The sequence below is a fragment of the Procambarus clarkii genome, chromosome 61 (assembly GCF_040958095.1).
Source record: "Procambarus clarkii isolate CNS0578487 chromosome 61, FALCON_Pclarkii_2.0, whole genome shotgun sequence".
Lineage (NCBI taxonomy): Eukaryota > Metazoa > Arthropoda > Malacostraca > Decapoda > Cambaridae > Procambarus > Procambarus clarkii.
Genome location: NC_091210.1, coordinates 4,011,199 through 4,032,918, shown reverse-complemented (window position 1 = coordinate 4,032,918; position 21,720 = coordinate 4,011,199).

The following is a 21,720-nucleotide window of genomic DNA, read 5'->3' as shown; positions in this document are numbered from 1 at the left end:
AGTGAAGGACAGAATCCATTGCATTAAACAACTGGCGGCTAGAAAGGCGTGATCCAGGAGCCAACGCTCGATCCTCCAGGCTCAAAAAGGTGCGTACAAATAGATGAGTACACACAAGACATGATGGACTACATCACATAGAAGTGTACGGACACAGCAAACAAATTTGTCCCAGTCCGAAAGGAAAAACTAAAACTCACATGAGGGAACACATAGTTTAATCAGGAATGCAAGTTTGCAAAACAATTAAGTACAAGGGCGTGGAGAAACTATAGAATTAACAGGACAACAGAAGAGAGGCAGAAGAACTGTACAAAAATGACATAATTAGTAAGGCAAGGACTCAACCTAATTTGCTGCACAGACACATCAGAAGGAAAACAACAGTGAAGGAACTGGTAATGAAACTGAGGATAGGGGCTGACAGGTTCACTACAAATGACAGGGAATCGTGCAAAGAACTCAATACGAATTTCTAGGAGGTCTTCACATTAGAGTAAGTAAAAGTTCCATAGATAAGAGAGGGAATTTCACTGGAAGAGTTTGAGATTACCAGTGGGGAAATAAGGAATCATTTGCTTGAGTTTGATGTGATAAAGGTTATTGGCCCAGACGGAATCTCAGTATTGATACTTAAAGAAAGAGCAGATGTACTGTGCCTACCACTCTCATTGGTTTATTACAAATCGCTGGTAATGGAAGAACTACCAGAAAATTGGAAGAAGGCTAATATAATTTCAATTTACAAAAACGGTGACAGACAGGAGGCACTGAACTACAGGCCAGTGTTCCTAACTTGCATACCATGCAAGGTTATGGAGAAGGTTGTGCGAAAAAAAATAGTAGAACATCTGGAGCAAAAGAACTTTGTCACACATCATCAACATGGGGGTTCACGAATGGGAAATCTTTCCTCATAGGATTAATTTAATTTGATTATCACTCGACAAAAGTCAGGCAATAAATAAAAGGAGTGGTAAGAATGCATATTTTTAGACTTGCTGAAAGCCTTTGGCACAGTTCTCCATAAGCTATAACTGTAGGCAAGAGTAAAAGAGAAGGTACTCTATTGGATAAAGGCGTACTTAATCAACAGAAGACAGCGAGTCACTGTGAGGGATGAGGTCTCAGAGGGGCGGGGCGTCACCAATGGTGTCCCGCAGGGTTCAGTCCTTGGACCTATCCTGTTTCTGATATATGTAATTGATTTCACAGAGGGTACAGACTCGTTTCTCGCAATGTTGGCTAATGACGCAAATATTATGAGGAGGATTAAGACCGAGGATGATAGCAAGAGGCTACACGATGACTTACACAAACTGAAGGAATGGTCCAACAAATAGCTATTGATGTTCAACCCAAGTGAATGTAATGTAATGAAACCAGATGGAGAGAGCCTGAGGCCAGACACTGGGTACCAGGAGACGAAATCCTCCACGAATTATCCTACCCTATCAATTACTCTGTAATTGATAGGGTAGATAAAGACAGACTATTTAATACAAGGGGCACACGCACTAAGGGACACAGGTGGAAAATGAGTGCTCAAATGAGCCACAGAGATATTAGAAAGACCTTTACAGTGTCAGAGTAGGAGACAAATGGAATGCATTAGGAAGTGATGTGGTGGAGACAGACACCATGCACAGTTTCAAGTGAAGATATGATAGAATCCAATAGGCTTAGGAACCTGTACATCAGTTGACTGACAGCTGAGAGGCGGGACCAAAGAGCCAGAGCTCAACCCCCGAAGGTACAACTAGGTAACTACAACTAGGTGAGTAGACACTCATACACACACATAAAAGACTTTAAAATCTGTACGTTATCTAAGATGGCTAAAATTTGGTTGAGTAAACTCAACGTTTTTAAACCTTTGACAAAATTTATTTATATCAATAATTAAGGTGTGATCTTTGTACAACCTACTACCTTTCTACAATCAGATAATAACGGCAGTTATATAACAGTGTTTGGCGCCCTCCGTCACAAGTGGTTTAGACTTGCTGAGCACTGGGAGGTACCGTGATTCTTGAGCCTCTCGTATCCAGTCTTAATGGGGAACTAGTGAGTATAGTATAACCGGTTACCTTCTCCATGGATGACAGAGAATTGAAAACTGATTGTTATAGTTCAACTTGGACTCAACTCTGAGTTACATACATGTATTTGTTTACTGGACCGTAAACTGCAGTTTTAACACAGTTTACACTGGTGACAAAAACTTGTTTGCTTATATACTTGTTTTAGTTCTGGATGCTATAATGCAGCTGAAAGGCATATCCACAGGTTACAGAAGAGACTTGCAAACTAAGCGGTACATTGCTGCTAAGACTTGTCACAACGGGTGACAAAGACGTGTACTTCTGCTCGGGTGACAGATGAAACTTACCTGTGTAATTGTACAGTTTGTACCAGTCTCCACGGGTGACATACAAGACTTAATTCAACGCTGGGTAGTGTAGTAAGTAAGTAAGTAATTATCAATAGAAGGCACCAAACCGGAAAGGCTATGTAGCACCATCAAATGTGCGGGATAATCAGAGGGCGCTAAATATCACCAAGAATGCCAATACGAGAACAAAAATGCATAAGGCGAACGACATCAAAAGTATCCAATTCGACAAGAATTCTATCGAGGGACAGGCGAACGCGGAGGACAGCCGGAAAACGAGACACACTCGTCCTGAAAGTCAGGACATTCAACAAGGATATGCACGACCGTAAAAGGAACAATGCAATTTGGACAATAAGGAGCAGGGCGGCGCTCCATTAGGTGACCGTGAGTTAAACGGGTATGGCCAAAACGTAATCTAGTCAGAGCTGTTTCCCACCGCTGGTTACGGTGGCAGGAGGAAGGCCAGTGGGACACACGACTCTTAAGAGTACGCAATTTGTTACCAATAACAGAAGACAAAACAACTCTGCCAGTGGGCAAGAATAACTGGGTAAAAGTCGGAATAAGGAATACCTTTACGGGAGATGGGACAAGTGCCGATAGCGTCCTTAGCGGCAGCATCTGCACGCTCATTTAAAGAGACATCAACATGGCTGGGAACCCAGCAAAACGCAACCGACTTAAATTTACTGTAGATAAGAAACAGCCAATGTTGAATCTCGATGGCCACCGGGTGGACTGGATTAAAGGACCCTAAAGCCATGAGGGCACTACGAGAGTCAACTACCACCACAAAGGAGGATTGACACCGGGAAAGCAGGAGATGAAGAGCATAGAGAATAGCATAAAGTTCTGCTGTGAAGATGCTAGCCTCCGGAGAAAGACGACACATATAAATGTGGTCAGGAAAAACAACAAAGTAGCCCACACCGTCAGCAGATTTAGACCCATCGGTGAAGATGGGAACGGAGTGGGAGTGATGAGAAAAGTGCTCAAGGAAGAGCCGTTTCAGAACTGTAGGAGGGGTAAAAGCTTTAGTGATGCGGGTCAGAGAAGTACAAAATTTGGGAAGGGGGACCCTCCCCGGGGGCAAGGATGGAACAATACGAGGAGAAACATTAGTAATATGAACCGAAAGAGAATCTTGTAAGCGAGACAAACGGACAGAAAGAGGAAGGTGGTGAAGAGGAACAGGAACTACAGGAGGGGTAAAAGTCAAAGCACGATAGAGGCGAGAGTGAGGATGCTGTAAGGATCGCACAAGATAGCGAAGACTGTAGCGATCACGGCGGTCCTGGAGAGACAGAAAGCCAGTGTCAGTGTACAAGCTGAGGGTAGGAGTTCAACGAAAAACACCAAAGCTGAGGCGCAACCCAGTATGGTGCAAAGGATCATGACGGTGAAGAGTAGAAGGCGAAGCAGAAGAGTATGCAGGGCAACCATAATCGAGTTCAGACAGGACGAGAGAGGAATGCAAATAGAGGAGCGTGCGTCTATCCGCTCCCCAAGAAGTATGGGACAAAACCTTAAGTAGGTTAAGGGCCTTCGAGCATTCCACACGGAGGTAAGAGACATGGGACGACCAAGACAAACCGAGTGTCAAAGAATAACCCCAAAAGCTTCATGGAATCTTTGTACTCAAGGGGATGATCATAAAGTGACAAAGAGGAACGAAGAACGACCCGCTTCCTAGTAAAAGTCATGGCACAAGTCTTAGTTGAAGAGAACTTGAAGCCATGATTGGTGGCCCAAGATGACACGGCATCAATCGCAAGTTGAAGCCGCTGCTGAAGGAGAGGCGAATCATCACCTCGACAGCAAAGAGTAAGATCATCAACATAAAGAGCAGAGAAGATGCCAGAAGGAAGGGAGGAAAGAAGACCATTGAGGGCAACCAGAAAAAGAGTAGTACTAAGTACACTACCTTGGGGCACACCTTCATACTGCCGAAAAGAGGAAGAGAGAGTGGTACCAAGCATGACTCGAAAGGTACGATGAGAGAGAAAGCTTTGAAGGAAGAGAGGGAGATTACCACGAAGGCCAGAAGAACGAAGTTGGGACAGAATATGGTATCTCCAGGTCGTGTTATAAGCCTTTTCCAGGTCAAAAAGGACAGCAACAACGAAGGTCTTTGCAGCAAAAGCAGTACGAATAAAGACCTCCAAGTTCACCAGGACATCAGTCGTTCTGCGGCACTTGCGAAAACCAAATTGAGAAGGAGAGAAGTATTGATGGTGTTCCAAGAACCACATCAGGCAGACATTCACCATACGCTCAAACAGCTTGCAAACACAACTCGTGAGAGCAATAGTGCGGAAGTCCTTAGGAGATGTACCGAGAGACCCTGGTTTCCGAATAGGGAGTACAACGGCATCGAACCAGTCCACAAGGAAGGACGACGACTCCCAGATCTGGTTATACAGACTCAGTAAATATTGAGACGTGCATGGAGGGAGATGGCGAAGCATCTCATAATGACCGTCATCCGAGCCCGCCGCCGTAGATCCGCAGAGGGCCAGGGCAGACTGAAGTTCAGAATGAGAGAAGGGATCGTTATAGGGAAGGCGGAGATGAGTGCGGAAATCTAAAGGATAAGATTCAGCAAAAAGGCTTACGAAGAAGGAAGGATTGAGGAAGATGAGAACCAGAGCTAACAGAAGAAAAGTGGGAACCCAGTTCGGTCGCGACCTGCACTGGATCCGCCACAAAGGTACCACAGAGGTAAAGAACCGGCGAGACATCCGGAACGAACTTGCCCGCAATCTTGCGGATCTTCTTCCAGATCTGTGGCAGAGGAGTATCGGACATAATGGTGGAAACATAAGATTTCCAACTCTCACGTTTAGCTGTACAGATGGTCCTACGGGCCATCGCACTTGCCTTCCGAAACAAAATAAAAGAATCAGCCGTCTGCCGGTGGCGGTGTTTCTAGCCCCGGGAGGAAGAGCGAGGAATAGAGTGGAGGGCAGCGTTGAAGACAGTGTCATAAAAAAGAAGGAGGGCGCGAGGAAGAGGCCGAGAGGAGAGGTCAGAGAGAGTAGCACGGAGGGTAAATAGGCTCCAGTCAGCTTTGGCAAACTGCCACCTAGGGAAGGAGAGGGGAGAGTGGAAAGAGAAAAAGGAAACAGGGATAGGGAAATAATCACTTATGGAGATCATCAAGAACCTGCCACGTGAAATCTAAGTAAAGGGACGACGAGCAGAGAGAAAGATCAGTACAGGAAAGGGTGCGAGTTCGAGAGTCCACATGAGTGGGCTCACCAGAATTCAGAAGAGATAGAGAAGAAGCGAGGACGAACGGTTCGAGAAGACGGCCTCGGGGGTTTGTCAGAACATCACTCCAGAGGGAATGTCGACAGTTGAAATCACCCAAAAGGAGCACCACTGTGGCGAGGAGTTCAGGAGGTGCTTAAGATCAGGAAGGGAAAGCGGGACATTTGGGGGGAGATAAATGGAACAGACTGTATACCATTTACCCACAAAAACACGGGCAGCAGAACAATGGATAGGTGATGGAAGAAGTAGTTGGACGAAGGGAATATCAGATCGAATCAAGAGAGCAGTAGAGTTATGGGCCCCAGCAAGAGCTCTGGGGGGTGAGGAGAAATAAAGGAATAACCATGAAAGTGACCAGGACGAGCACCAAGCATTGGTTCCTGGAGACAAACACAAAGTGGTGTAAACTGTGTAATTAGAAGTTGGAGTTCAAGGAAGTTGGCATAAAATCCACGAATATTCCACTGAAGAATAGACATTATCAAAGAGAAAGGACAGTAACAGAGAACAAGAAAGAAATAAAGGTATAGAAGAACACAGTTTATTAAAGAATCTCAAGATTAGGGTTAGAATCAGGAGCAGGGTCAGCAAAATCAGGGTTAAGGGGCATGGGTAAATTAGTAAGGATAGAGGGAAGGGAGCAAGAGGACCGACCAGAGGCGGACTGACGGGGTCTGGAGGAGGAGGAGACAACAGAGAGGGGCAGGCAAGGACAGCTGGAGGTGGGGGGGGGGGGGGGTCAGAATTCAGGGAGTGCACCTCAGCAAGGGCAGCGACCGAGAGGGAATCGGGGGCGAAAGAAACCTCCATGTCTGGGACAGGGGGGTTCGACCACTGAAATGGGAGGGGATGTTGTGACAGAGTCAGAGGGAGGGGGTGAGGAAGAAAGAGAAGCCTTCTTACCCGCTGGAGAGGAAGAAGGAGAGGAGCCAGGCTTACGTTTCTGACTTGAAGAGACAGGCGTTCCAGTAACAACGTACCGGGCGAGAGACTCAATGGTCTCAGCAGAAGAGGAGCGGGAGCGAATAACACGAAGATTGCTGGGAGGATGATGGATATCAGCCTGGACAGACAGGTGGCGTGGAGGGTCAAAAGGCTGGGGGGAGGGTCGGGGAGAAAGAGTGGGGGGAGATGGGGAAGAAGACAAAGGAGATATGGTGGACTGGGTAGGAAGGGGGGAAACCCCAGATGGAGAACCGGGAGGGAGACCATCCAGGACAGGAGGCAAAGGAATAGAGAAGGTGGTGGGTGTGGATGGGTTTAAGGCCTGGAAACGGTTGTGAGACTGAGGAAGACGGGAAGGACGAGGAGAGGTAGAACGCACACGCGAGCGTAGGAGACGCCCGCGAAAGGGGTAGGACGACGAACTTGGCGTCTCGCTTCAGGAAAACACAGACGATCACAGTGTTTCAAGTTGAGGACGGCTTTCTCGAGTTCGTAGTGCATACACGAGCGTGAGAAGGTAGGGTGGGCTTCACCGCAATTGAGGCAGCGAGCCCGGGGACAAGTGCACTCGGACTTAGAATGACTATCGTCCCCACACATGGGGCACAGATGCACAGTACTGGTGCATTTGAGAACACCGTGCCCGAACTTCCAACACTTATTGCAAAGTCTAGGAGAGGGAATGTACTCCTGAACGGAGCATCTGGCACCAGCAAGAATAATAGAGGGCGGAATGACCCTACTATCAAAGGTGATTTTTACAACTCGAAGGGGCTGACGGCGACGACCACGAGGGGGTCGAGTAAACACGTCCACCTGGAGGACAGAATGGCCTTGGGCTTCGAGGATACGTTTAATATCCTCATGGCAATCTTTGAGGTCACGATCACCAGTTGCAACATGGTGTAGGAGAACAGTGTCAACACTGGCATTTAACCGAGCGTTCTTAGAGACCCGAACAGGGGTCTCTCCAATACAGGATAAAGTGGCTAAGCGAGTAGCTGCATCCTGAGAAGGAGCAGCGATGACACGTGTATCGTAACTGGTGGAGTTAAAAGTAACAGAGGCATCTACTGAACCAACAAGGTGTTTATGGAGGGAGAAATCGTCAGGAGTAGAATCCAGATGGTGGAGATCAAAGTATTTAGCCTACGTAGCGGGACCAAACAAGGCGTTGTAAGTAGTATTACGGGAAGGGATCGTGCGAGTGCGGCCGTGGAGGGGACGGCGTTGTGAACCCCCAGGGAGAGAGGGGGTAAAAAGCGCAGTAGCCACAATGAGAGACGAAGCCGTGCCAGGGGACGAGCTGGTCATCACTGGGGGCTGGGGACTCGACTCTACCGCAGAGGAGGGAGGGGAGCTGAGGGGAGTAGTCAGGTGGTCGGGGCCAAATGCAACGGGGGCTACAGGGCCTGGTCTTCCAACACAGTCCGACTCGAGGGCTTGGTCGCCCACCCCACGAGCCTGAGAGGGTACAAGGGAAACACTATCTGCCATGAAAACGAGGAAAAACTTTCATTCACGAATGTGCCCCCACACCCACCATGGAGCCACAATTAGAGGCAGGACACCCAACAAGAAGCTATCACCAATCTTGCCGGGATCGGTGACAACCACCTTAAGAATAGTGAGTCCGTCAAGATCGGGTTCAGTGTCGAAAGCGGGATTGACAATAAAAGGGACCCCTCGCTCGAGACGTCGGGTACTACAGTTCTACGGGTGCAGGAGTATGCCTCCTCAAACACCCGGGCGTCAAAAGAAAAGAAGGTCGAAAGAATAATCAAAACAGGCAAAAGGTCAGCAGGAAATGACAATTTGATAGAAGAGGGAGGGGAGAACAATGAAACATGAGGAAAAGGAAAAGGAGTCAGGCAAAATTGGTAAAGGCAGCAGCAGGAGCACAAGGCTGGAAAAGGACAGAGGACTGACCCATGGAGCATCACACTCCAGCAGCTGCGCACCAAGCCCCTACATAGCGGCAACGGGCCAGAGAGTGAGGGGGTGGGTAGTGTAGTGCATCTTGGACACATCTCAAATGATAACATAGTCTTGTGTATGGAGTCGGGATTTACAGGACAGTACTACCTCTTGTCCTTGGATGACAGATGAATGAGACTTATATAGTGAGCAGTATAGTGCAGCTTGGACCCTTAACCAGAGATTCTTACTGAAGCGACCATATGAGTCATAAACTCATACTCCGCCCAGGTAAAACAGAAACAAGCAACACTTAGTGGGCCAGCCAGAGGCTTAGGGCCCGTGCAAGAATATTCGTGCAAAAAAAAAACAGAGAGGATAGTGTATTGTGTTTTGGAATGAAACTATTTAGTACTTCAACTCACTCAGTAGCTGTTCTCTTTTTGTTCCGTGATGTTTCCAAAGCTTTTGACAAATCTGAACACATTAAACTTTTTTAAAGGACTACTTAACAGAAAAATATGTCGTGTCATTGCTAGATATTTATATATTTTTTATCAGGCTAGATATTTATATATTTCTTATCAGGTATGCAAATAGCTGTGAAATGGAATATGTCCACTCTGAATGTTTCTCATTAAACATGAATCAAATAAGGTATAGTTTTCAATCTTATACTATTTGCTCTCTATCTTCATCCATTGTTAAAGGAGATAAAATCCAGTCGAGCTGGCTGAGGCACAGGTACAACTAAGGGGGCGTCAGTTAGTTTTTTAAACTTTGTTCAATGTCAACCAAATTTTTTTGATTAGTTGTATATGAAAAGGGCTGCAATTGATCCAAGTTTCAGTACTGCAACCTAAATAGAGAGGGAGATTTATAATTTTTGTAAATTTATTCAACGAATATTACACATTTTCAAGTGTTTATAACAACCACACCTTTCAGATATAATCATTCTATGACACTTTTCTGTCACAATAGCAAATAATAAAGGATCCGTACTAAGGTATTTTTCAAAACATCTTTAGTTTTCCTAATACAAATAGTCAAAGTTTCCCCCCCAAAATTATGCAAATATATCATGTTTATTGCTATTATAAAATCAATAAATAAACTTTGGAAGCAACGCTTAGTGCCGATTTTAGAGACATACACTCTACATATAAGGTGGAAGTTTCATGTAAATTGAATAAAAAATGAACGAGTTAAAAGAATTTTTATGTTACTTGAAAAAAATATGAAAATAATAAAGTCTAGGGTGCTGCCATCTATGACTGAGGTTGAAATCAACCTATTTCCTCCAAAATTGGCACCCTTACAGATACAGACTGCTTACGTGCAGTCTGGTGTATAAGTTTCATGCAAATCGTCCGAAAAAAAATTAAAAACAAATTAAAAAATAAAGAATTCCTTTTGTTTTAACTTATTGTTTTTTAATTAATTATATTTTTTTAATGTATGCTATTGTGATAGCTGAGAGTCATAGATATGATTTCAGTTGACACATGGGTTTTATAATCGTTTTTGACAATTTTCGAAAAAATTTGACACATAATTCAATATTTTTTTCTCCCTTCCTATTTATGCTACGATGCTGAGACTTGCACCAGATGAAAATCCTTATCATATACAACCTGTCAAAAAAGTTCGATTGAAATCGAACGAGTTTTCATTTTTGGCATTTTTGGAACTAAGGCCAATGTTTTCTGTTCCGCTAATGATCTAGTTCTGTTTACACCGACGAAAAGTTCTTTGAAAATCTTGATAGGAATATGTGAGAGATATTCTCACATATTCTTCGGTTGTATGCAGAATACAACCTTACTTTCCATCTAGCCAAATGTGCTGTAGTTCCCATTAACTCACTCAATCCGTTGTATATTGATCCGAAATTAAAGTTATTACGCTGAGAGATTACTGAAAAATATTTTGAAAAGCATCTGGGTCATATCCTTTTCTGAAAGGGTCCACGTGAATTTTTCAGATGGTATTAGAAACCTAAACGTTAGAACAAATGTCATTATGAGTGAATTCGTTCATCATGATACCTGGTCGCAAGTAAAGTTAGCAGTCAATATCAGAGCCCACATGACTGTGAACTATGCCACCTTCAAAGAATTGATTTTGGTAACCTTAATTGTAAATGGAGAAAATGTTCAATAAGAATAATGGGAGTTCATCCTGACACTCATTGCAATCTCATATCAAGCCTTATGTCCAAATCCACACTTGAAGAAATTGTTCACAAACGAATGATATCCTTTAGTCTGAAGGGAATTGCACATCCAGCAATATTATTCAATTCCTTTTTACTACACTCAGTCAGTAGAAACTCCAATTATCCCAGAAGTAAAAACTTAGTTGTCAAGAATTACAACTTAAGGATGAATGATATATAATGCTGCAGCAGGTATACATAATAGGAAAACAACTAGTCAGCAGTGAAAGCAGAGAGACCCCAGTGAAGAGCAGAGAGTTGAATAATTGTAATTTTGAAGGAACAACTGTGGTAAAGAGACGGTTTACTGCCAGGAATGTTGAGTTCTGTGGAAATCAGATCTATGTTGCACGAACTCTGTGTTGGGAGTGATTTTGATCCGGCTTTGCGCTAGAATCAAATACATGGATACTGCCGAGGGAGAAAATTATGTTTTTATAAACTCATTGAATGATTAGTTTATATTAATCCTTTAAATTATATTCTCATTGTCAGGGTTTCATGTAATATTGTTTTTAACACTTTCTTTAAGATAAATAGCTCACTGTAAACCTATGTAAACTAATCAACTATATATGTACTAAACATACACTCTTACAATATTTTCTTAATTTATTGTTTGTAAGTGCATCTGGACCCTTCATCACGGCCGACAGAGACTTACTTCTATACTGTTGGGTTAGGTGCAGCGAGGACCCTTCACCGAGGGTACAATTGCAGACCATCAAGTAACAATTGACGGTGTGTGTACCAGGCTTGGTGAAGCAGTTGTGATCTGTGGCAACAAACAAAACCAGCATTATATAAAGATCTTGATTAATGTTTATGTTATTTGTTTACATATGTGTTAATTATTTTTATAATTTAAATTTAATTTTAATTGTTTTCAATATTTTTATTTATTATTACTATTAATTTAATTATTATTACTATTAATCTAATTCTCATTATTTACATTGTAATTATATTGAATATAATTGTTATTATTATTTGATTTAATATTTCCATTAATTTAAATATAGTGGCAGTATTTCGTTCAGAAATATGTTATTGAGAACAGCAAACTTGTTGTGAGATTTCTAATTTCTCCCTCTGGCAATGACTGGAGCTTATTTACTGTTAAGTGCCTTAACTCCAGATTGGTATGCTAGATGTGAGAATATCCTTTTGAGTCGACTGCAACCACACACCCAGACTCTATGCAGGGAGGCCAGATGCGTCGAATGAGTAATCAGAAAGGTGGGAGATAAGCGAGAGCAACCGCCAAAGATCCTGTAGTACAGGAGAAGGATGAAGACCAAGGTGGTCTTCCCCTCTACAATGCATCACAAGACCGTCTCTCACTGGGTCGTGCTCTTTGCAACTCGCTGGCAGCGAATAGAGCAGGTAGAGGACAGGTCCTCACATCTAATGTATGATTCATTGATTAGGATTAGAAGCTGGAGCCTGAACCAGCTCATGTGCCTGTTCAGGACAATTGTAAGTAAAGTAATGAATGGGGGCAGTGCTGCAGAATGAAGGAATGACATAAAGACCTGTGTAGACAGAATAACAATTTATTCAACAACTTACATTACTACTACTTATTCAACAAAGTAAATTGCTTAACAACAATGTCACAAAGACATTAAATCAATTATGTTAACACGTCACTCGGACGACCATCAATCATATACAATTATCAATTAACTGTTCAATTAATTTACATACAAGTAAACACCAACAGTTTCGTTAATCACTGTCACTCAGACAATTTACAATCACTTAACTCACGTTATTTATTGTTTATCACAGAGATGAAACAATCAATTAACAACTTGACACGCTGTCCTACTGACAGCTACCGATCAATATAGACACTGACTTTACTAAATACGTTAATGAATCAATAACAAGGATTTCCCCAAGACAATCCGACACCAGCAATACACACACAATAAACACACAACAATGAGAATCAATACTTGTCACAGTGACAAGATAATCACTTTAACCACAACGACTTACTCAAATATTGGATCTCTGTAAAGAGATATAAACAGTGTCACACAGACATTAATGATCAAACAACAATGCAATACGCTGCAAAAGATGATAACAGTCTAGGACTCAAATATGTTTATAGTAAATCGTTCACACACACAACACGTCACCTGCCACTGTCACTAGTGACTGGTCAAGGGAGGTTAAGTGCTGTCACCAGACAGATTAACACTCTCACAATCTATTTGGACAGAGATCTCGTTGCCAGCAACTCCGATAAATCGGAGATTGGGTAATTAATTATTACCGAGTTATGAATGTGCACAACTACAATAATTCCCGTGTTTCTACTTACAGTCAATCACACCTTACACGCTTCAGTTACAGCTGATCCTTGATGGTGTTCAGCTACCCGGTCGACTGGAGAAATGGCGATGTAAAATCCCGATAATAGAGGTTGCACTACGTAGGGATGATTAATCACAGAGATGATCACAGCTCTACAGAGCCCCAGCGCAAGTTGCAACAATTACTCAACAGTCACTGTTTACTATGAAGAATAAGTGAATCACTCTTTGATCATCGCGTTTTCTATTGATAAGAGGCGAGAGACACTGCTTCTTGGAACTTCTGTTTTCTGTTGGTGGAGCGCGCGACCTGTAAATACACCCACAACCACACCCACACCCACACGCACACCCACACGCACACCCACACCCAAAGCATCAGGCGAGAGTGAGGGAAGATAGTCTGACTCCCCTTCACCACACCCGCAAAAATATATACCACGTTCACTGTAAGCCCAAAAGCTCACACACTCCTGAGATATTCCACACTTGATTGTCCCACATATGACTTGACCATCACTTCCAATCAGACCAACACTGCTCATCATGGGGGAATTCAATCACTAAGGGATAGACTGGGAGAACAAGGAACCACATGGAGGAGAGGATACATGGAGAGCCAAACTAATGGAGGTGCTGACAAGAAACTTTCTAAGCCACCATGTCAGGGAACCCATCAGGATGAGAGGAAATGATGAACCAGCGAGACTCGAACTAGTCTTCACTCTGAACGACTCCGACATAAGGGAAATCGGTTTCTAGGCCCCAGTAGGAATGAGCGACCACAGTGCACTGGTGTTTGAGTATCTGGTTGAAGAAGGGTTATTGATCTCGAGGAGGGGTACTGAAAACAAATGGCTGGTATTCCGAAAGGGAAACTATGAGGAGATACCAAAATTCCTAACAGATATAGCATGGGAAACAGAGCTCAGGGGAAAGACGGCCCAAGGCATGATGGACTTCATCACACAAAAGTGCAAGGACGCAGAAAACAAGTTTGTCCCACTCCAAAAGGAAAACAATGAGAGGAAGATGAGAAAACCATGGATTAATCAGAGATGTAGGCTAGCTAAGCAGCAAAGTAAAAGGGCATGGAGATTAATAGGAATAACAGGATACTGGAGAGCAGAAAAAGATACCAGAGTGCCAGGAATGAATATGTCAGGATGAGAAGAGAGGCAGAAAGACAATACGAAAATGACATCGCAAGCAAGGCAAAGACTCAACCTAAATTGCTGCACAGTCACATCAGGAGAAAAACAATAGTAAAGGAACAGGAACTGAAATTAAGAATAGGAGCAGAAGATTTCACTGCAAACGACAAGGAGGTGTGTGAGGAACTGAATAAGAAATTCCTGGAGGTCTTCACCTTAGAACAAGGAGAAATTCCAGAGATAAGAGAAGGAATAGTTAACCAGGAACCACTAGAAGAGTTTGAGATTACCAGTGGGGAAGTACGGAAGCTTTTACTAGAGTTAGATGTGACAAAGGCTATAGGCCCAGATGGAATCTCCCTTTGGATACTAAAGGAAGGAGCAGAAGCACTGTACCTGCCACTCTCCATAGTGTATAACAAATCACTGGCAACAGGGGGAACTGCCAGAAATTTGGAAAGCAGCTAATGCAGTCCCAATATACAAGAAAGGGGATAGAGAGGAGGCACTGAACTACAGGCCAGTGTCCGTAATCAGCATACCATGCAAGCTGATGGAGAAGATTGTGCGAAGAAAGCTAGTGGAACATCTGGAGCGAAAGAATTTTGTAACACAGCATCAACAAGAGTTCAGGGATGGATAAGTCCTGTCTCACTGGGTTAACTGTATTTGACGACCAAGCAACAAAGATCAGGCAAGAAAGAGGGGGTGGGCACACTGCATATTTTTGGATTGCCAGAAAGCCTTTCACAGTACCACACAAGAGGCTAGTGAAAAAGCTGGAGATGCAAGCTGGAGTGAAAGGGAAGGTACTCCATTGGATAAGGGAGTACCTAAGCAACAGGAGACAACGAGTCACGGTGAGGAGTGAAGTCGGCGAGACGTCACAAGTGGAGTCCCGTAGGGGTCAGTCTTTGGACCTATACTGTTTCTGATATTTTTAAGTGATCTCCCAGAGGGTATAGACGCGTTTCTCTAAATGTTTGCTGATGATGCAAAAATTATGAGGAGGATTAAAACAGAGGATGATAGTAGGAGGCTACAAGATGACCTAGACAGACTCAATGAATGGTCCAACAAATGGCTGCTGAAGTTCAACTCGAGTAAATGCAAAGTAATGAAACTAGGCGGTGGAAGCAGGAGACCAGACACCGGATACAGAATAGAATATGAAGTACTTCATGAAACGGACAGAGAGAAACATCTAGGAGTTGATATCACACCAAACCTGTCTCCTGAAGCCCATATAAAAAGAATTACGTCTGCGGCATGTGCGAGGCTGGTTAAGATCAGAACAGCCTTCAGGAACCTGTGTGAGGAATCATTCAGAATCTTGTATACCACATATATAAGACCAATCCTAGAGTGTGCGGCACCAGCATGGAGCCTGTACCTCGTCAAGTACAAGACGAAGCTGGAAAAATTTCAGAAATATGCCACTAGACTAGTCCCAGAACTAAGAGGCCTGAGTTACGAGGAACGGCCGCGGGAAATGTACCTTAAGAAACTGGAAGACAGAAGAGTAAAGGGAGACATGATCACTGTCTACGAAAATCCTCAGGGGAATTGACAGGGTAAACAAGGATAAAGTATTCAACACTGGTGGTACGCGAACAAGAGGAAACAGGTGGAAACAGAGTACCCAAATGAGCCACAGGGATGTTAGAAAGAACTTTTTCAGTGTCAGAGTAGTTAACGGATGGAATGCATTAGGCAGTGATGTGGTGGAGGCTGACTCCATACACAGTTTCAAATGTAGATATGATAGAGCCCAGTAGGCTCAGGAATCTGTACACCAGTTGATGTACAGTTGAGAGCTAAAGTTCAACCCCCGCAAGCACAAATAGGTGAGTACACTGACTGTGAGTCTCAACACAGGGTTTATACACAAGTCAACGTGATACACAGTCTTTCCATAAACTGCTTAACCCACTGATAGGATCTCAACACTGCCAGACCTTGGTACAACCCACGTGGTCCCAGCGTCTCCAGAACCATCGTACAATGTCGATAATCCTTCTTGGTGATGGAAATCTAATCCTCTAGACATCAGCAATATCCCAGAGATCCGGTGCCAGGAATAATTACTGGTGCGAAGATAACAATACTTCAGGACAAGGGCAAATAGAGACCTTCCTTCGAGCTCCTGAAGGTGGCATACTGTCTCCTTGAATGTCATGACCCAAATACCGGCACACACCACCTTAGTCAAGCACCTAGAGGCCGTGACGTCAGTCCATCTGGGCCAGTCAGAGCCTCGCGCCAAAACTAGGCTCTTCTCCCATTGGTTCCGGCACGAGTAGCTGGTTTTAGGGTGGTGACTGGTGCCATCCGCTTGTGAGACAATGTCCTGTTGTTTCATAGGGGATTGGAGAGTTTTGTGGTGAGGCCAACCAACGGTTATGTGAGGAGAGCAACCCGTTCTCGCAAATTTAATAAGTCAATATTGACTTATTAAATATGTGCATAGGTGACATACTTAACATAATAGATACCCTTAAAAAGATTCATAGAAAACACCGACCTTACCTAACCTACTTAGTATGTTAAGATAAGCATCTTATTGCTTCGTAATTACAATTATTACCTAACCTATAATAGGTATAGGTTAAGTAATAATTGTAATTACGAAGCAATAAGTTGCTTATTTTAAGATACTAACAAGGTTAGGTAAGGTCGGTGTTTTCTATGAATCTTTTTAAGGGTATCTATTATGTTTAGTATATCACCTATGCACGTAGTTAATAAGTCAATATTGACTTTACGAATTTGCGAGAACGGGTTGGAGGAGAGTCATCGTTTCTACCCATCACTATCATACTACAGCTAAAATTACTCCACTGGTTGGGCCGTATCCTACTCCTGGTAATAGAGTCCTGCATTATCGATTATAGGTGACCCAGGTGACCCAAGTCACAACTGTTGACCCCATTGTACTTCTGGCGATAGAGCAAGTGCTTTGATCCCAAACTCGGGCAACTCTGGATTCCAAATAACGGAGTTGCCTACTGCAAACACCCGTGCTTGTCATGCAATCAATAAGTTTTTGTGCTGAGAGAGCACTCTCTCACACTTGTTCATGAAGAACTCTTCCAACTCCAAAGAAAATGTTTTGAAAGAGACGAATGTCGTCTATGCCTTCAAATGCTCACTTTGGGAATGACAGCCCCAACGATCTCAGTAAATAGGCTAGACAGTATAATTATGGTGGTACAATTTAGTATTTTGTGGGCGAGATTGAGCATAGTATTCCCCATTATTATCAAGATAAATTTGAATGGACTTAAATGTAAGCTTTCCAGAGACTTTTCCTATATTTTTTTAAATGGTATGATAAAGACTTGACATTTAAAATTTTAGTGTGAGATGAAGCTTGAAATTACCATAATCTTATATGTAAACTTCCTGTAGATTTACAGGAAAGTTTACAATGTAAACGTTCTTCCCGTAGACTTTTCCTGCAAAATTTTTAATGATACGACGTAGTTGATACGCTTTTGTTATTGGGAAAAAACATAATATATGAAATTCGGGTAGATTTATATATAATTCCCATAGCTTTCAATATAAACTTCCCAGTCCATAGACTTAAATTGAGATCTTAGGTGTCAGGGGACATATTTTTCCTGCTCTCTCGTGCACTGAATTAAGTACGAAATTGCATAGTGCACCAGTGATGTGCACCGTGATTCAACTTTCTGAATATAACTTTTCCACAGTCGTGTTGGGTGTCGTTGGACAGCCCGGGACATTTGCTAGCCATTGATGTCATTCTGATCGCTGTATCAGGTCTGTGAAGGAAATTACAGGAGGGAGTTGATTTCAGGGAAATTTTGTACAAGTCAAGTGTAGAGAGGGAGGTATGGGGGGTTAACGGCCGTAGACCACCTCCCCCCTATCACGTGTCCACCTCGTGTGAGAGGGGGTAGCGTCATGGGGCAGGTACGCCATTGGCCAGGGCTCCTGGGCCTCGGGAATGCTGAACCGTGATTGGCTAAGACGCTGAGGGGTGCAGCATGGTACCCCAGGCGTAGTGTTGGCGGGAAAAAGACATTCTTACCTAGAACGTTGCTGTCAGAGGACGTAATTTTCTGTGCTAGGCCAAGCATCGGGAAATACCGCCTGCAACGTTACTAAAGTCATGCCTATCATCTTGCTATCTTTCCATGTGCCGTGCGTAAGGATCCAGTAGTCGGAAAGGTGCTTGTACCGAACCGTGTGAACTTGTCATCTAGCCGCGTAATTGTGGGACGCCATCTTAGAGTAACTGGACTGAGTGAGGCGTTAATTATCGGGCTACGAAAGTGACATCCGCCGTCTATCGTATCTGTGCTTGAAGGTACTGCAGTGAGACGTGCTAGAGAAGGTTTCAGTGTTATGAGAGAAACCTTAAAGTTCCTAATTTTGAGGAACTACTAAAGAGAACAGTGAAGGACTCCGCCTCGGGTCTCGTGTACCGTGTACCGTCGTATCCTGGGGTACCGTGTCAAGTGGAAGGGCGTGGTACCGCATCCCTGCTGTTGTGCGCGCACCCTGGTCTACCTAAACAGACGTGTCGCGCCACCCTGGTCTCTGTGTGTGGAGCTAACCCCGTGGTCTAGGACCCTGTGCTCCACCTGACCACGTGTAGGAAGTGAGGACGCCTACGTCATCATCCAGCAGCAGCAGTGGGAGTGTGAGGTTGACGGGTGTATATGAGTGAAAGGGAGTGTTGCGGGCCCGCTGATTGATGTAAGTACACTGTTTCCGTTTGGGTAATAAAACTCTGAAGCTGGGTTCGCCCCCAGTGTTCCGTCTGTCCTCTGTCCCTGGGACCACCTGGTGAGGTGAATGGGAATTGGAGACGTGTGAGTCTACCCTGTTTGCCGTCATCAAGTTGAGATTGGGCCCAACTGTGATTTTTGAGGTGTGTGAGGACACCTAGTGACACATTCAGAGGTAGAGTAAAGTGAGTTATTTGCTGCTATTTTCTCTATGTGACGCGTATGTATTCCTGTAATTTGATTCCCTTTTTCAGCAGTGAAAGTGGTAACAGGGAGGTTTTCCTTGGTTATAAATTTTACTGTTGTGTTGTGGTAAAGTGTGAATTATAGGTGGATAATTTACTGGGGGAAGTCATTTACAAGTTTTGCCGTGAGTGGCAAGGATGTACTGGGATGTACTGTGATGTACTGTGTTGTACCGTGTGTAAACCGTAGACAAGTTTGTCCTTGGTGAAAGGCGTTGTGTACTGTGAAGGATTCCGTGAGAATTAAAGTCAGTTAACGTCACCGGGGGTCACGATTTACTTAACGAGATCCCTTGTTCGTTGAACATTGTTGTGATTAACGTAGAGACGTGTAAAGGCAACAGTCACAGTGAAGTTCACGCAGTGGAGGAATTGTCAAGTGAAGACTAACGTAGTGTTAACGATTTAACGAGCTGTCGTTATTTGATTGATTAACATAAGGGGTTGACGGTCTGTTATGATCGGAGTCAATTGCGCTGTAATTAAGCTGCTGTAATTCGTTGGACTGATCAGACCTGTCTGCGGACAGAATGATTAAGCACTCGTAGCTAATTAAAGATAATTAGTAACCGCCACTTAGTGAATTCACCAGGTGTTGATAATGTTGTTTACACGGTGTGTTGTAACCTTGTGTGTGGTACAGTAGTCTACCCTCGTTAAGGTAATCTTGTCATAAGACCGGAAGAAAACTGTCAGTTGAGAGACAGTAGGCTTTGTCAATACTCGTCTGAATTAATAGGCTGTTGTATTCAGTAGTTAATTGGGAATTACTCACCGAATGCTTGACTTTCAAGTTGATAAAATTAATTGATTTACGAGTTATTGCTGCCATTTAAGTGTCGTTGAGACACGTGTGTATTAACGTAATTGTTTAAATTCGATTAGAGTAACTTTTGTTGTTGATTGTCCTGAGAGACAAGTGTTAACGTAAGATTTTTATAAGGGTTATCATTCTTGGATTAACCGCCTTGTTACTTGGTACCTCGTTGAGGGCAGCGAGCGCCAGTCAAGTTTTTGTGATTATAGTATTGATCACCGTGAAGCCGTGACAATATTGATTGCAAGCTTGCGTCACCAGTGGGCACCACTTTGTTCAGTTAGTGTCATTGTTCAGTCAGCGACGACGGGATAAGGATACCGTGATCCATCAGGCTGTTGATTACCTGTTCTTTAATGTGCCACTGGAGTGACAGTAAAGTAACGGAAATTCACTGTGTAGTAGTTTTAGTTCTTGTTTTGTGAATAAATTGTTGTGTTATAGAAAACGGTCGTTTACGTCAAACCTTCCAATATTACTGCCCCACATTTCATGTTCTGCAACGCTTTGCCTGCTTATGTTCATATCAAGTCTCTATCTAAAGCTCGAGTCCATTGCACAGCACCACACTTCTATAAATAAGAGGTGAGAATCCGTCGGCTACCCTTTATTAGTTGTCAACTAGGAGGAGCCAGCGACCTAAGTGACAGGTGTTACCCGAGTGGTGTCGCCTGGCGGTTTGCTCCCGCGGTCCTATGATCTTAGGCTTTAAGATTAAATATCTGCCACTGGCAGCTCTTGCTGTTTAAGGTCTGCCTCTCTTGCGAGGTAGTTACGATTAACGTAACATCAATAGGACTTAATTCTTTTGATAATTGTCAGAAAAAAAATCTCACAGTTCTGGCGCCCAACGTGGGGCTGTGTCACTTGGGTTCGAGCCCATGCACGGACTTTTGATCATTAAAGAAAAAAGTCTCAAATTGCAGAACATTGTGGAACAGTATTGTTGGGGGTGTGTTGTCGCAGTTGTCATGTTACGAACCCGGATCCAGCGTCCGAGCACGGAGCAGTGACGACCGCGCCATCTGTGGGTCAGCTCCCGAAACCCCCTCCAAACGGACGACGACACCTGGTGAGGACGACGTGTACCAGCCACAAGGGCCAGTTTCCAGTCCTGTTAAGCTCACAACACAGCCGCTGCTGACCTCTGGTGAGGTGGTGCTCAGACTACAACGCCATCTATGGAGTGGATAGGTGGGCGTTTGTGTCTGAGCCTGTAAGTGAGGTGCCTTAGCGTGTCCCAGTTATTGATGACGTGTCTGCTTACAGAGTCGACCTGGGACTGCTGTGTTGGAAGTTGCGTCAGTCTACCCAAGGCAGCCGTCTCCATACCTTGTGCTTTGCTGCAGCAGCTGTGAAGTCGTCCCCCGGAAGAACACTGTGGTGTTACCCTGCCAGTGGAGTGGCAGTAGAAGGATTACCCGGGACCGACTGCTGGAGACGATTATCCACTGGGGTATTGAGGACAGGAGAGTGATTTGTGGTATCACACGAGGCTCCTGACTAGGGCGTTACCCTAATATCGTTCGTGGAGTGGCCTGACCAGCGTTGCTGATCCGGAACCTGCCAGCAGACCTGCTGGACTTGTGGTTGACGGCCTCCACGGCGGTGCCCCCAGTGGACCTGTGTTTTGGCTGACCTGTGGCCAGGGTAG